The following is a 15,244-nucleotide window of genomic DNA, read 5'->3' as shown; positions in this document are numbered from 1 at the left end:
GCAAGATCTTTCAGTGGTGTCTGACTGCTCCTGCTGATTATCGCGTAAAAAGAACTAGGTCACATGTTGCTACGCAGCTAATGAGGTGCCAATGTGATAATGACATGATTCAATTAGCCAATCAGAACCCCTCTTCCATGCCAAATTGGCAGACTGCTGAAGAACTTTGCTGAAAACTATAATAAAATCTGAATGCCTTGATCAATTTTGACAAGTGATATCTCCTAAAATTCTACTTTTACAAAAAAGTGTTATCTCATTTTCCTGCAAAGTCCGCCCTTATTTAATGTGATTGGTCAGAAGCATTGATTGAATTTGAGCGCCACGCATCACAGTTTCAGATCAAGCATTTACATTCTGTATAAGTTAGAAGTTACCCTGCTGAAGTATTTTTTGTAAAGTGTTGCTCCCACTTTGTTATTATCTTGTCTTATCAGATGCATTGGTATTAGTACTATTGAAATAATCAGTGATTTAAGGTGGTACTACACGCCCCTGGCCAATTTTGTGCATGTGCCTATATTTGCATTTTTCTCAACAATTATAGCACATTGGTGACAAGTAAGATATGTATATTATAGGGGCAAAGACTACAACTACTGCATTGAAAATTTTATTTCAGCACAGACAACAGTTGTGGAGTTACAGTAAAAAATGAGGGAAAACCAGTATTTGATCAATAAATCAATAACTACTTGTCTTGAGTCACTGAAATTCCAGTGTAGTAACTGGATTTCTTGCCCCTATAATATACATAACTTTTGTTACCAGTGTTTTATTAGTTTTTGAGAAAAATGCAAAAAAAGTCACAAATTTATCAAGGGGTGTAGTACCACCTTAACTGCATGGAGAAATAAAGAAATTAGGAGAGGGATCACGGAGCATGAAACCATGCATACATTATTATACATAATTGATAATTAACTTATTAAATATTGGGTACTAGTACCAGCCAGTTAATGAGTTTGAATTTGGACTATCCTGGATCTGCCAGTTATATATCGGTACTTCTGTGATACCAGCAACCAAAAAAGCTATCTATGTACTGTGCGTAATATATATTGTTGATTTGATCTAGTTTTATACTTATGATATACAAGTAGACCTATGGGTTAAACTTACAAGACAAATGTATGCTCTATTTATTTGACACTAACCAAATATTTTATGTTATTTAAATTATATTCAACATTATTTAAGAATTTTTGTACTAAGGGAACAAACCAAAAGATCGATGACATCCTATAAACGTAACTAGTTTTGTTTCTCCGCCGACCCCTCCCTCCCTGCCAGAAATGTAATAAAGAAATGTTGAAAATTTTGACATAATAATAATAACGACATATTCTTCAGACTGATGTTTTTGTACAAACGTAATCGAGTATTTTTACCCCCTCCCTCCTAAATGAAACTAGTTTCGTTTATATGACGTCATTGATCTTTTGGTTTGTTCCCTAATGTGTAAGTAGTTATTGTTAATATTTTTGTTTGTTATATTTACACTCTTTATAGTTAGTATAATGAAATATATTTTTTTATCAATTGCTGTTAAAGGCAATATTTGTTGGAAAAGTACTTTCCCATTTCCAACTTCCAAGATGGACGTTTTCAAGTCATCGTAGGAAACATTCAGAAAACCAGGTCACATGCTCCGGGTGTGTTTGCAACATAATACATTTATGCGAGTGTCCTTACTCTTGTGTTAATTCATATAAGCATCCGCAGCCTCAGGTGACCAGTATTACGCAAAGTACTATTTTTCACCCTGATGTGGCAGTGATGTCAGTGCGCATTTCATTGGGTGCAGCTTCAAATCGCTAGCATTTGCTCAAAGTAGCTAGCATTTGCTACACATGCATGAAAAACAGGTGCCCAAACGCATTGGTGTCGCTACCACATCAGGGCAAAAAATGTATGGCATAAAATGCTGTGCTCAACATCTTTGTGCTGACCTGCAAATATTATTATATAATGAAGTGGGTCATCATAAACCAACGGCAGCTGACTGCGACATGAAAACGTGTGTCCTGCAAAGAATGAGAATTATCACAGAGTTTTGTTGTAGAAATTAGTACTACTAGACATAGCCAATGTTTTATGAATTATATAATTAATATTTTCCTCCCTAAGTATCAGGGTAGAAGTTTGTATCTATTGTGCAATAGCATGCCAAAGTTGAAGAGCACCTTTTTTCAAAACTTACTCAGTCCACCAATACCATGTTCATCATATTTTCTAATGTGGAGTTGCAATTAAACAGCATTGCAAGTAATACTGAGTTGGTTGACCGAGCAAGGTTTGGAAATCACTCTTCAATTGTGGTCATGCGCAACTTTTATATAATTTGCAACTTTTATAAAATTAAGTTATCTAGTAAGTACTACCTAGCTATTCAATATGGCCAAAATTAATCAAAAGTACTAAGTTTTGCACCAAGTGCATTTTTTCAATTTTAATAGATATTTAAAAGAGTCTAACACTGGCTATAACAGTTGAAATCCATGTACCCCCTATGGAAGACATGACCTTAATCTCCCATACAGGGAGTGTGAATTTCAAATGGGTGTTACCTGAATGGGTGACTCCATTTAAAATACATGTATATCCCCCTATGTGGGAGATTAATATCATGTCTCCCATAGGTGGTGTATGTATTTTTAAAAACTAAAATAACACATTTGGCCATTATCAAGTAGTAAACCAAACAGTACAATGTTATGTACTAACAGAGTAAATTGCTTTAAACTTCCATCATCAATCAAGTACTAAATTTTCAAATTAACCAAAAATATACCAAAATTGGTAAAAATTAAGATAGGAACATTATTGTATGTTATGTATGTATATCAGATGTCAAGTCATTCATGAGGGGGTTTGCTCAAAGAAATCTTTTTATGGCTGAATCAAGTTTAGACAATCTTGTATTATATACTACATGTCACAGAATACAGTAAATCCATACACTCCCTATGGAAGACATGACTTTATCTCCCATGTCAAATGGGGATTTCAGCTGGATTAGCCCAATCATAGAGTCAAGCTGTATACTCTCATAACAATTTTGCTTATTCTATAAGCTTCACCTGTTACAGTTAGTCAAATATGAGATTGCCCAAATTTAAAATAAGTAAATACAAATTTATGTACTTGGTGTAGGGGTGTACGTGTAAATTAGTTTTACATCAATTTTCGTGAATGAAATCAGGAGAACTAAAATTCAAAAGAGATAAGTTGGACTGAATTTTTCTGTTATATGAAAATTCCACTGCCAACTGCAAAGTCAGTGATGACCTTATAACTTAAGAGCTACATTGTGGGAGTAAATAAATATCCATAAAAAGTTACATTGTGGGCATAAATGTACCTTAATTTGAATGATACAGCAGCCAACAGCTGTACAAGATCCAACTGTGATCGTATTTCAAAATACAATGCGAGTGCACAACCTTGCATACTTAATGAAAATACTGACCAATCACAAGTGAGTTGGATTCATTTTTGCATTACGCACACACGGGCTTTCATTACACAGTGTAAACTGACAATCTGCACGCTGTTGGCAGCTCTGTTCATTCATATGTGACACAATCTGGTCCATGGGGGAAAAGGCGGCAGATTTGAAACTGAGATAAAGGTCAAAATATGGAGTTAAAAAACGATAAAATACATAAGAAAATAGACATCAAAAAACTTCATAACTTTAGAACCAAGTATGCTAGACCTTTGGTGTTTACAGTTAATGATAGCTTATTGTATGTATGATGTAATAATTACAGTAACTCAATTTTCAAAAATGCCTCATTTTGGCCCACATGGACCAGATTGTGTCACATATGAAATTTTTACTATAGATAATATGTAGTGATATGCTTTCTTTGTTATGACAGGCTGTGCCCTTTTGAGGTCTTGCCCATCTTTTTCATGGTGTCAATATCATATTGAACATATCCCACATTATTGTATCTAAATTTGCCAAATAGGTCTACATTGTATCTACAGGTCCATATTCCAGGAAGAAAAAAAACATACACTTTTTCCTACCAAAACCATACATGGCATATATGGAAATTTGGATCAAAGATGTAAAACAAGCCCAGGGGCCACCTCATCAATTTTCCCCTTAAATCCAAGGTGGCAACCAAAATCCCATTAACCCTTAAAAAATCATCCTGGGATGGACCTATATGACTACCATGTCTTATAAGATTTTCATATATTTTTAGAAATTGTACAAGCCAAATTTGTGTTTCTCTGTTATGTATGTATTATTTAGATGCTTAGAATCTATGCATATATTTGCATATTTGATGCGATCAAGCAAACAGGAGTCTACTGTCAGCTCATATCAAATTCCACATTTTCACATTTCTATTAGAATATAGTTTGCTGTCACTAAAAACGCCCGTTTCTATCACCTTATATTTTCTTAATGTTTAGTCATCATAAAAAAGGTGGATTTACACATGCAGGTTTCGTAGAATTTGTGAATTTCCATTTGCCTTTCGGGTATGTCGACATCAAAATTCACTTGCCCGACTTAGCCTAATATTTTACCTGCCCTGCAAGGTATGAATTTCTTTTTTGGGGCACATTTACTGCCTGTTGCTGAAAGTTGGTGGTACATGTAACAGAGTGCTGTGGGTGATATAATAGTACTTTCACATGGTTTGTTTTACTAATGAAATTCTGCAATGGCAAAATGTTGGAATTTGCTTTTCTTCTTCTTGGAAGTTCTTGATTAGCATTAGTATTTATTGAAAATTGTGAAAGTGCATAATTCTAATTGTATCAGTCATTTTAAATCCAGTTGTCCACCGAGCACGTCTGTCTGTTTTGGTTACCTGGCTTCTAATTTAGGTTACAAGTCCTGTGCATTTTTTTTTGATTTGTTCGGGTTTTGACAACCCTGGATAACCCAAGAAAGCCTCTTTTGAAGCTTATTTCCATTGGGGTCCATTTGAACACCGGGACGGGTTGTGAACAGTCAGGGGTTAACACCCTACTCTTTTCTAAACTGGCTGCGAGATACATGTACAGGTATGGCTCTCTGTACACGGGACCGACGGCTTAACGTCCCCTCCGAAGGACTGAGTACTTTCATGATTCATTTACCCAATTCTAAATGAACCACGGGGAGAGCCGAAGTCTGAATTTAATCTACAGAAGTTGCCAATAAATTTCAGACTTTTTTTTTCCAAGTCAATATCCCAGCAAATCGCCACCATGAATCGAACCGGGACCTCATGCACTAAAGGCAAGTACCTAACCATTGCGCCACGCTCTGGGCATTCTGTGAGCTTTACATATCTGCAAACTAGAATCCAACTTGTTTTGCTTGATCACATCACATATAGTTTAATTACAGCATTATTTAGTTTGATATTTTTGTATTCAATATTTATGGAGTCAGGATGCCAATGTCATAAACACAAAATTATAGTCCACAAATCCCAAGTCTTATTTTGAGAAGTTATACATGTGTGGATTTTATTGAGAGTATGTATTTGTATTTATTGTACTGTATAAACCATTTCTATAACTGACACTTGTCTGCCACTGATGGGGTGCGCATCAATATCACATAAAGAAGGGTATCGCATGATTCAGACCTGCCAACCTACCGAGGTCAGAATGAGGGACATTGAGACCAAAACCTTGTACATGTACACAACCAGGTACCGACAAATTCAAAGACTTGGGGTGTGCAATACTTTCAGAATTCAGAGAAGGTTTTGCAGGTCTGAATTTATCATAAGAGACTAAAAAGAATGCTATAGCAAATTTTAAAGTGACATTTTCATCATTTTCTGCTGTTCTTACATTTAAATTTGCCATCACTGAAATTGTCAGAAAACAAGACTGTCCCTCATTTTCACTTTGGTAAACCCCAAATGAGGGACAGTCCCTCAAAATGAGGGACAGTTGGCAGGTCTGATGATTTATTAAATAATGAAAGCGAGGTCAAGAAGGGCATGATATCAATGATCACTCCATCAGTGACAGGAAAGTGCCAGTTATAGGAATGGTCTACAATTATTGCGTCATATTTGAAATGGTTTATTTTGTAATTGCATAATAAATTAACAGAACTGGCTGACATACCAGTTGAATGTGACATAATATGTGGTACAGAGATGTTGAATTTTGTTTTCTTTGTTCTTTTCAATGCCTCACAGTGTCATCGCCCCGATATCTTCATGGCAGAAATCGCCATGGTAGGTTGAATCCACAGCCACGCATGGCCATTTTGTTCCGACCTGTTTAAATTGTTTTGAGATGCATAATGAGCAAAGGGACATCTGACTAAGGCTACTGACAATTGCCTGGTAATTGACCTCTCTGTGTGAGTGAGCATGTATACGCCATGAGGTCATCTGCTTTTAGACTGCCTCCACGAGTGAGTGCAGCTAGCCTACGCTGCGCTATAGTTCGGCACATATAAAATCAGAATTTTTAATACGCACGCTTCTTTCTCAATACGCAAGCTAATGACTATCACATCCTTTCAACACATATGTTCAAATGCAAGGAAAAAAAATTGGCTTCTTTAGAATAAAAAAATTACGGGAGATATTCATAATTTTCTACCCCGATATCCAAAGATTTATCGTCTGAATATCAAATCGTGCATAGCACATTCACATGTATCAATCCCGTGTATTCATTTTAGTGTCTCTGCTGTACAATGTAATTATTAACCAGGCAATGTCGGTGTGTGCCTGTGTCAGGGATGTAAGTAGGCCTGAAGAAAAAAAAACCCTGAAAAAATCTGTAATTCCAGATTAATCTGCTGTGTGTCTTATTCAAACTAGGTGAACCAAGACGCAATTCTCCCATGATGCCCAGAGCTAGGTGCACTGATAGCCAGGTATTACCCTGATTGGAACTGACTGCAAAATGTTTGACTTGCTTGCAGTACCATTCATTGATTCACTGCACAAAATATTTGGCCAGAAGGCTCTATATATTGGGAACTTGGAAATAGTTCAGTTTTATCATAACTGACAGGTTGCAATTTCTTGCGTTGTGGTGTGTGCGTTATGTGGTGTGTACACATGACAGAGTATTCCAAATCACATCGCAAGAGAGTTATTTTGAATAGCATTGGTTAGATGGGCACAAGTACTATGCGGAGAGCCCGACTTATGTATACGTACTGTTTGTTCGGCTTTCATGTTTGGCATTTGTAGTTTATTGGCATACACAGGCTTGTTCCAAAAGAGCAAAAATCTGAAATTTACCTAGGGTGCTGTGGTCAAGTAATTCAATGATGGTACTTCACTTTGTGGACATATCCAGCTAAGGCAGAGAAGATCTTACCCTTCTCAGAATCCTTTGCAACATGACACTCCTATTACTTCAGTTTGTACCCCAGGCTTTGTACAGGTTGCCTTTGTTTTTCATTTTGAAAATATACTGCCTAAACATGGTTTGATAGACAAGAAGTAAAGATATTTTGCAAGACCTGGATGTGCTCTGTTCATTGAGGTACATTTTGTCATTATCAACCCATGTTGCACTAGATATCAAATTAGTACAGAAAATTGAAATGGGAGAAATGCATGATGGGAAGTGTAGTGCATGCAGATTTTTGAATAGAGAACAAGGGATCAATGCTTTGCCTATAGAGGGCAGCATATCAATTTTCTAATGATTATCACCGTCAACCGTATTGCAATGCACCGTTAGCTAACCCTGTATGCTGCCCTCTTTTTAATTACTTATTACGCTGTTATCATCCGATCTCCATTAAAAAATTTGATATGCTGCCCTCTATTATGTACAGCATCGTTCATCACTAGCACTTTTGTTCGCCTCGCCATGTTAATATTCAAGGTGCAGCAATACTCAATTCTGAGGGATGCACTATATCTAATGAAGATGAAGATGAAGATGAAGATCCCTTGTTCTCTAAATAAAAAATAATTCATGCGTAACATGAATTTACCGGATTCGGCCGTCTGCAGAATTCATGACGATTTAATAAACAACATTCAACAGCTTGTAGGCACAATAAAATAAATTTATTTATCATAATCTTATTCACCATCATACATACATCTGTATTATGTTGTCTTTCTCATTAAATATCTGGGCTTCATTAATACCGTCTTCGACCTAATAAGCACGGCGACGCTCAAAGTAAAACATTTCAAGGGGGCCCTTATTATTTACCACATTGAAACTTAACTTGAAAATTTCAAGAAAAAACAAAAACTATGTATATATATCACAATTATTGTTTCCCAATGCTGAAAAGATTTTCAATTTGCATTTTTGCCCATTTTATTGCTAAATATCCACTGAGTGAACGGTGCTTAAATACACTTGTAAGTCCACAAGGGTGTTAATTTATAGGGCCGTGCACTAATTAGGTCGAAAACGATAAATAGCTTGGTTTTACATTGGATTATGTTCTTAAAATAAAATGCAATTACTGTATAAGTGGTCATTTTCGTGTTCAGATATGTTCGCGATTTCCGACACAGAACACTTTGATGCGTGTTGATATTTTCGCAAAATTCACACCTTACCATGTTTACTCATATGACAAAATTCATATTTGTGTGATGTTAAATTTGCAATATAACCTCTATTTGTGCAATTTGCAAAACTAAAACCCTGCAAAAATGACCACTCATACAGTACTGTATCATTTTACTGTGGTTATGGGTGTTTACGATGTTCCAACAACTTGTATACCAATAGAGGCCTTGCATGTGACGTATCATCCCGTAAATATGGCGGACTACTCAAATGCATTCAACAAAAGCATGATTGCAATCTACTGTGACAGTTCGTCTCACACACATAACCCTGCACTACGATCAAATAGGTTGATGACATTTGATTGAATGGACTGCACTCCGCCATAACTACGGTGAAGGACACCGGTTCAAATCCTTTGTTTGGAGCCAATTGATAATTTGATGCAGGGCCTCTATAGGTTATTCCAGCTGAAATATATACACTCCATATGGCATACATGACCTTAATATTCCACACAGGGGGTGTGAATTTTAAATGGAGTTACCTGAATGGGTGACTACATTTGAAATCTACACCCCCTGTGTGGGAGATTTAAAGCCATGTCGTCCATGGGAGAATATGGATGTCAACTGGCATAGCCCAATCTTAAAATAAGTTTCAGTGTTGCAATAAATATCTCACCATTATATAAATATTGTACATAAACCTGGATATCATTGGATATAAACAGAGAGCTTACAAATTTGCATTCTGTGGATTGTTGGGAAGGATGATTAATAACAAAATTACCATTCTCAACAGAAGTGCAGAAATTTAAATTTAGATGGCATATGCCGGGGTAGTAGTGTACCACAGGGGGCATGGGGGGCCAAATGCACCCCCAGTCAAAGATATTACTCACCCACAGTTACCCTCCCAAATAAAAAATGTACAATTTTCACTCAATTTTGCAGAAATTTCATGATATTTGACCCCCTAAAATTAATCACCTCCCCTAATGCTGCCCCCCCCCACCTCAAAAATGTTTCTGATGCCACCACTAGTATTGCCAGTGGTGGTACTGGTGGTGACGGGGATTTCATAACCTCCCACAACCAGGTTTGCTTCACCCAGCTCAGTAAAATAACAAAATAGAATTCACTCACATTTCAAATGAATTAATGGATTTTTGACAACAGGTGCCTTTTGTGGTTGGAGTTTGTGGGGAAAAAACACCAGCCCATTTTTGTGATTATACTCAGACCATTCATTCACCATTCATTCACCCATTGCTTTAGGCTTAGGGTTTAGGTTAGGTTTATATGGTTAGGATTATATGTTTGTTTTTACAGCCAAACATATGTGGGGTTATCTCATATCCAAAATATATTACAACCATGACAGCGAACAAACATGTTTCACCCTCTTAGCCAAATACCCTTTTACAAGAATACCTCGTACAAATTTTTGTATCAAAATTTTAAAGCAAATATATGCAATTTTTTACTCAATTTCAAACATGATCAAAAGAGGAGCACCTTTTTCTCTTTAAAAAATCAGTATTTCTTCTTAACTCAAGTTACTTGTTTGGTCCAAAAAAACAATCCAATGTCACTCATATTCAAAACAAGTTTAAATTCTTCCAGTCACTGATATAAATATAAATAGATTTTTAATTTCAAAAAGCTCAAATGTTTAAGTGTGAAAGATGTGTACATGTACAGCATGTGTGGCAGATATGAGTAGCACTGCTAGGCTCTTAGGTTTAGATTTGGGTTGAAAAATGTCAGAAACCCGGTTTAGAGAAGGTCAGCTTTTTAATATTTTCTCCAAAAATCTTGAAAAGTGCTAAATTTTCATTCAAGTAGCAAAATTTGTGATTTTTTTTCAACAAAACTTTTACCTACTGTTTGAATAAATGTAATTTCAAGTCCAAAACAGTATACTTTGGTGTCCATTTTTTGCCCAGCTTTTTTGGGGTCAAATTTGTTATGATTCTCTGGGTAAATGATCAAATCTAAATCAAGAACCTAACAGGCACCTTAATAACTTGCCCAACACATCTACAACTTAGCCTATGGGCTCGTAATCGGTGTTAAAAGTGATATGGTTGACATATGATCTATATTTTGCATGTTAAAGAAAGTAGACAAAGTGTAGGACTTCTTGCAAGATAGCACAAGACAATCCTCAAAATCAAAAATATTGATATTATTCCACGATGTTATAAGGCCCGCCCTTTACGAGCTGATCAAAGTACAAGTAGATATAAATGCCCTTCCAAGTAAAAGAGCTATTGAATTTGAAATCCATACACCCCTATGGAAAACATGATTCCACACACGGAGTATATAGGTTTCAAATAAAGCACCCATTCAGGTAACCCAATTTGAAATCTACACCCCCTGTGTGGGAGATTAAGGTTATGTCTGCCATAGCGGGTGTATGGGTTTTAACTGGAATAGCCCAATAAGTCCTGATAATAAGTTAAAAGGCAGTATATGTTTCGTAATTTGCATACATGTACTATGTTTAACCTCCAGGGGTGGGTAGATATGCTGATGGCGTCACAAGCTATTTTCCCACTATCGATTGAGTGGATTTTTCACTTGCACGTTTACACGCATAGAATAAAGCCAGGCAATCATCCACGTATACGTTACAGCTCTTCACTGATAATATTGAGATTGTGACACACACATTATTTGCAAGTTGTGTTACTATGGTAACATGACAAGTCTACCATAAATATGTGAAAAAAACAAAAGAGTAAAAATATAATGCTACAAATAATTCCGATAATATTGAAAATATTTCTCTCTTTCTTGTCTGGGATACAAAGTTTTGTTTTGTAAAACATTACAAAGTTTTCTTTACATCAAAATTGTTTTGGACAGTTTCTCAAAACTAACTGTCAATCCCAAATTATTTCATCCCTGACACTATTAATCAATCTGAGGACGATGTTGCCAAAGTGATTTTGAGTCAAGACCTCATTTTACTGATTAAATTGTTGTTCTTTTTTATACATAATATATTCCATTTGTAAGTTCAAATTAACAGTTCTTTATCATGTTTTTATTTTAATTTACCGTATTCCTTCCATTAAATGCCCAGGCTGATTAACAAAGTCATTTTGGGTGGGCGCTACATAACTGCAGATGTAAAAATGGCCTAAACATTTGGATTTTATGTGTAGATGGTTCCGTGTTTGATACATGTGTGGTTGCATCCTGCACATAATGTTGGAGAATCATTATGTAGTTGGATCGTGTGTACGTAGTCAAGTCGCTGGGTGGGTGCTTATAGGAAAATGGGCGGTAAATGGAATGAACACGGTACTTTTCACAACATTGCCCTAATTATGATTGATTGAATTTTACTAAACATGTGACCCATCATAACTTAAGTAACCCATCTTAAAGTAAAGTACTTTGACAGCATACTTCTTTGTCACGACAACACTAGAACATGATAGTTGATTTTATGTCTCACAATTTTCAAACATGATTCAATTCCAGGGTTCAATATTACTTTTGTACAAGTGTTAATTTTGCAATGTTCCACACATTTTACCTATCCATAACCAACTATGCTTATTATTATGCATAATATTATGCATTGCATATAATAATTTAACAACTGAAAAATGTAAAATATATATGTTCAAGGTCGCTATAATATGTGACATTACAAATTAAAATAAATAATAGGCATGACCATTGTGTCAAACACTAGCATGAATGTGTGTCATTGAGTGATGACAATGATGGTGATGCACTTCTTAAATGTTGATATCAGTGAGTGTCCCAAGGATTTTGTTATCACATATCACAGACTTCGGATATAAACTGTGTACAGAAGATGTTATTACACTTTATAAATAGAGGCAATTTTATGAGGAAATTAAAGCTGTATTATACTCGATTGACGAGCGATTGCAATGTACCGCTTTTGGAAAGCGATTGGCAATTGCAGAATTTTGCGATGCATTGCCCGTCACTTTTGCATTTATACTTATCACGGCGATAGCGATTGCAGACGATTATAATATTTTAAATGCCGCAAAATACATTTTAGCACATCCATTTCTGTCAATAATTATTACCTTGAATTAATTCATTACCAAAAGTTAATAATCGAGAAAGGTAAATTAATTAGCAAAATAATATCCAGTTGGTTGGAAATGATTGGTTGATACATTCACGTGCCAAGCGTCATCGCTCTGAAGTTAAGATTTCTTCAACTCGCAAAAGCGACATCCTTTTGCCTCAGTAATTTGTATGAATTGATCAACTTGACGCTCTTAAAACGGAAGTAAACACTGAGCATGTGTGAGAATCAATTTCCTGCAAAATCGATCGAGTATATATTCAGCTTAACACTCATTAGTCATTACCAAAAAGTAAAAAGTTCTATTGATGGATAAATTCATTCTGTAAAATTTGACACCTTTATTTGTTACAAATCTTCTTCAAAGCTGTGTCCGTTGATTTGAATCACAACAGATAGAAATTTCGAAAATGACCAAAATTTACATTACTCTTTCCTCACAGCATGCTAACAGAGAATGCAATTCAAAACACTGTAATTGGCACATTGATGGCAAAAATGGCTGTATACATTTGTCATTTTCAAAAGCTTACCATTTATCCCAAAACTAGTCATAAATTGCCAAAATCAAGCTGTAATTTCAGTTTCTTATCGAGTGTAAACTTCCTTAAAGAGGAAGCCCCGCCAGAGCAGTTCTTCTGGGGTGAACCAAACCTGCCTGGTTATCGAATTAATAGTGACAAGGTTAACTCTGAATTTGACAGATGCTAATTGATGCAATAACATTAAAACATCAACTAGTAACTGTCCAGTTCATCGATAATCTTATCACTGATTTACCCCAGAAGAACTGCTCTGGTGGGGCTTCCTCTTTAAGAAATTGCCTCTGATTTAAGTATGACAATACCTTTTGTATGCAGTTTATCAAATGGGATTATTCCAGTTGAAATCCATACACCCCCTACGGAAGACATTACCTTAATCGTCCACACAGGTAGTGTGATTTTCAAATGGGATTACCTGAGTGGGTGACTGCAATTGAAATCTACACTCCCTGTGTGGGAGATAAAGGTCATGTGTTCCATGGTGGGTGTATGGATTTCAACTGGAATTCCCCAATGTGTACAATATATTGGTGATCCAATCTACTTCACATTAAAAGTGAAATTTACACCAAACATATTTACAAATGATGCATATATTTCTGTGTACATATTTAAATACATTGGGTGGAACATTTCTGTGTAGTTCCGTCTCCTCGGAATCCACTTTTTAAACAAACACGTTTATGAGTAAGGAGGACACAACATCCCATTTGTTATTTCAACTGGTGTTCCTCAGGGCAGCATTCTTGGCCCATTTTTATCACTTTTTAAACAGCATAATTCCATGGTGAAATTACACAACATATTATGACCTAATCATAGTATACTGTATACGCTGAAATTTTCGCGGTGGTTTTATTTTCGCGGATTAATATGTGCTCGCGAAAATAATAACCCGCAAATATGTTAAAATGAAGAAATTTCTTATGTATTTTATTATATAAGTTGCCAACAACCGCAAATTTAACACCTCGCGAAATTGTCAGTGATACTTGAAACCGTGAAAATATCTGTACGCGAAAATATTGGCGTATACAGTAGTTACATATTAATGAAAACATACTGGACTGGGAAGTTGCTGATTTTACTTTGAGGCATAACTTCAAAATACGTAAATCTCAATAAATAGTTAGAATTAGAAAGGAAACCGTTTTTGTGCCATTTCTGGTAAGTCCTGTACTAATTGTGCTCCCCCCTAAGACCTTAGCAGGAACACTGATCTGCATCTTATGATTCAGGGTTACCATTATGGTTTGAGAAAGTGCTTAATGAGAAAGCCCTGCCAGAGCAGTTCTTCTGGGGTGAACCAAACCTGCCTGGTTATCATATTAATCAGTGACAAGGTTATCTCTGAATTTGACAGTGCTATTAAATTGATGCAATAAGATTAAAACATCAATTAGCACCTGTCAAATTCAGAAGTAACCTTGCCACTGATTAATTTGATAACCAGGCCGGTCTGGTTTACCCGAGAAGACCTGCTTTGGTGGGGCTTCTTCTTTAAGGTTAGTGTTAGGATCCTGATCAGGATCAGGACATAGTTTGAACACCCAAACTCATTAGTTAACTTCCTACACCATTATTAGTTCCAAATGTCCGAAATGATATATAGAGAAAAACCAATATAAATCATTTACAAATTGGCAAACCATTTGCACCATTAAAAATTTGTAATTTAGGATTTTCAACTTTTGATCTCAACACAAATTGCATGTACCACAAATTTTTGGTCACACCATTGACCTTTAGTGACCTTTTGGACATTTGACCCCAACACTTTGTAGTACACTCATGGTGACTGGTATCGGCCTCCTCTTGGTGACTGGTATTGGCCTCCATCACGGTTAAGTGATGATTAGTTACTCTGATGTATATGGCATCCTTCACATCCCTTTGAGGTACGTCCAAATCTTGTATTGAGATCATAAGTTTAAAATCCTAACTTGCGATGTCTAACAACCAACACAGGTGAACTTTGATGCTAGTATCTCTCATTTGTTGAATTCAGACAGAAAGCTTCAAGAAAACCTTTATAGAATTGCAGGTTCATTCATATACAAATGTATAGTTCTAACAAACTAAGCATTAGCGGAGGTAATAATAGAACATGTGTATTG

Source organism: Amphiura filiformis, chromosome 16 (genome assembly GCF_039555335.1).
Source record: "Amphiura filiformis chromosome 16, Afil_fr2py, whole genome shotgun sequence".
NCBI lineage: Eukaryota > Metazoa > Echinodermata > Ophiuroidea > Amphilepidida > Amphiuridae > Amphiura > Amphiura filiformis.
This window is presented reverse-complemented; position numbering follows the sequence as displayed.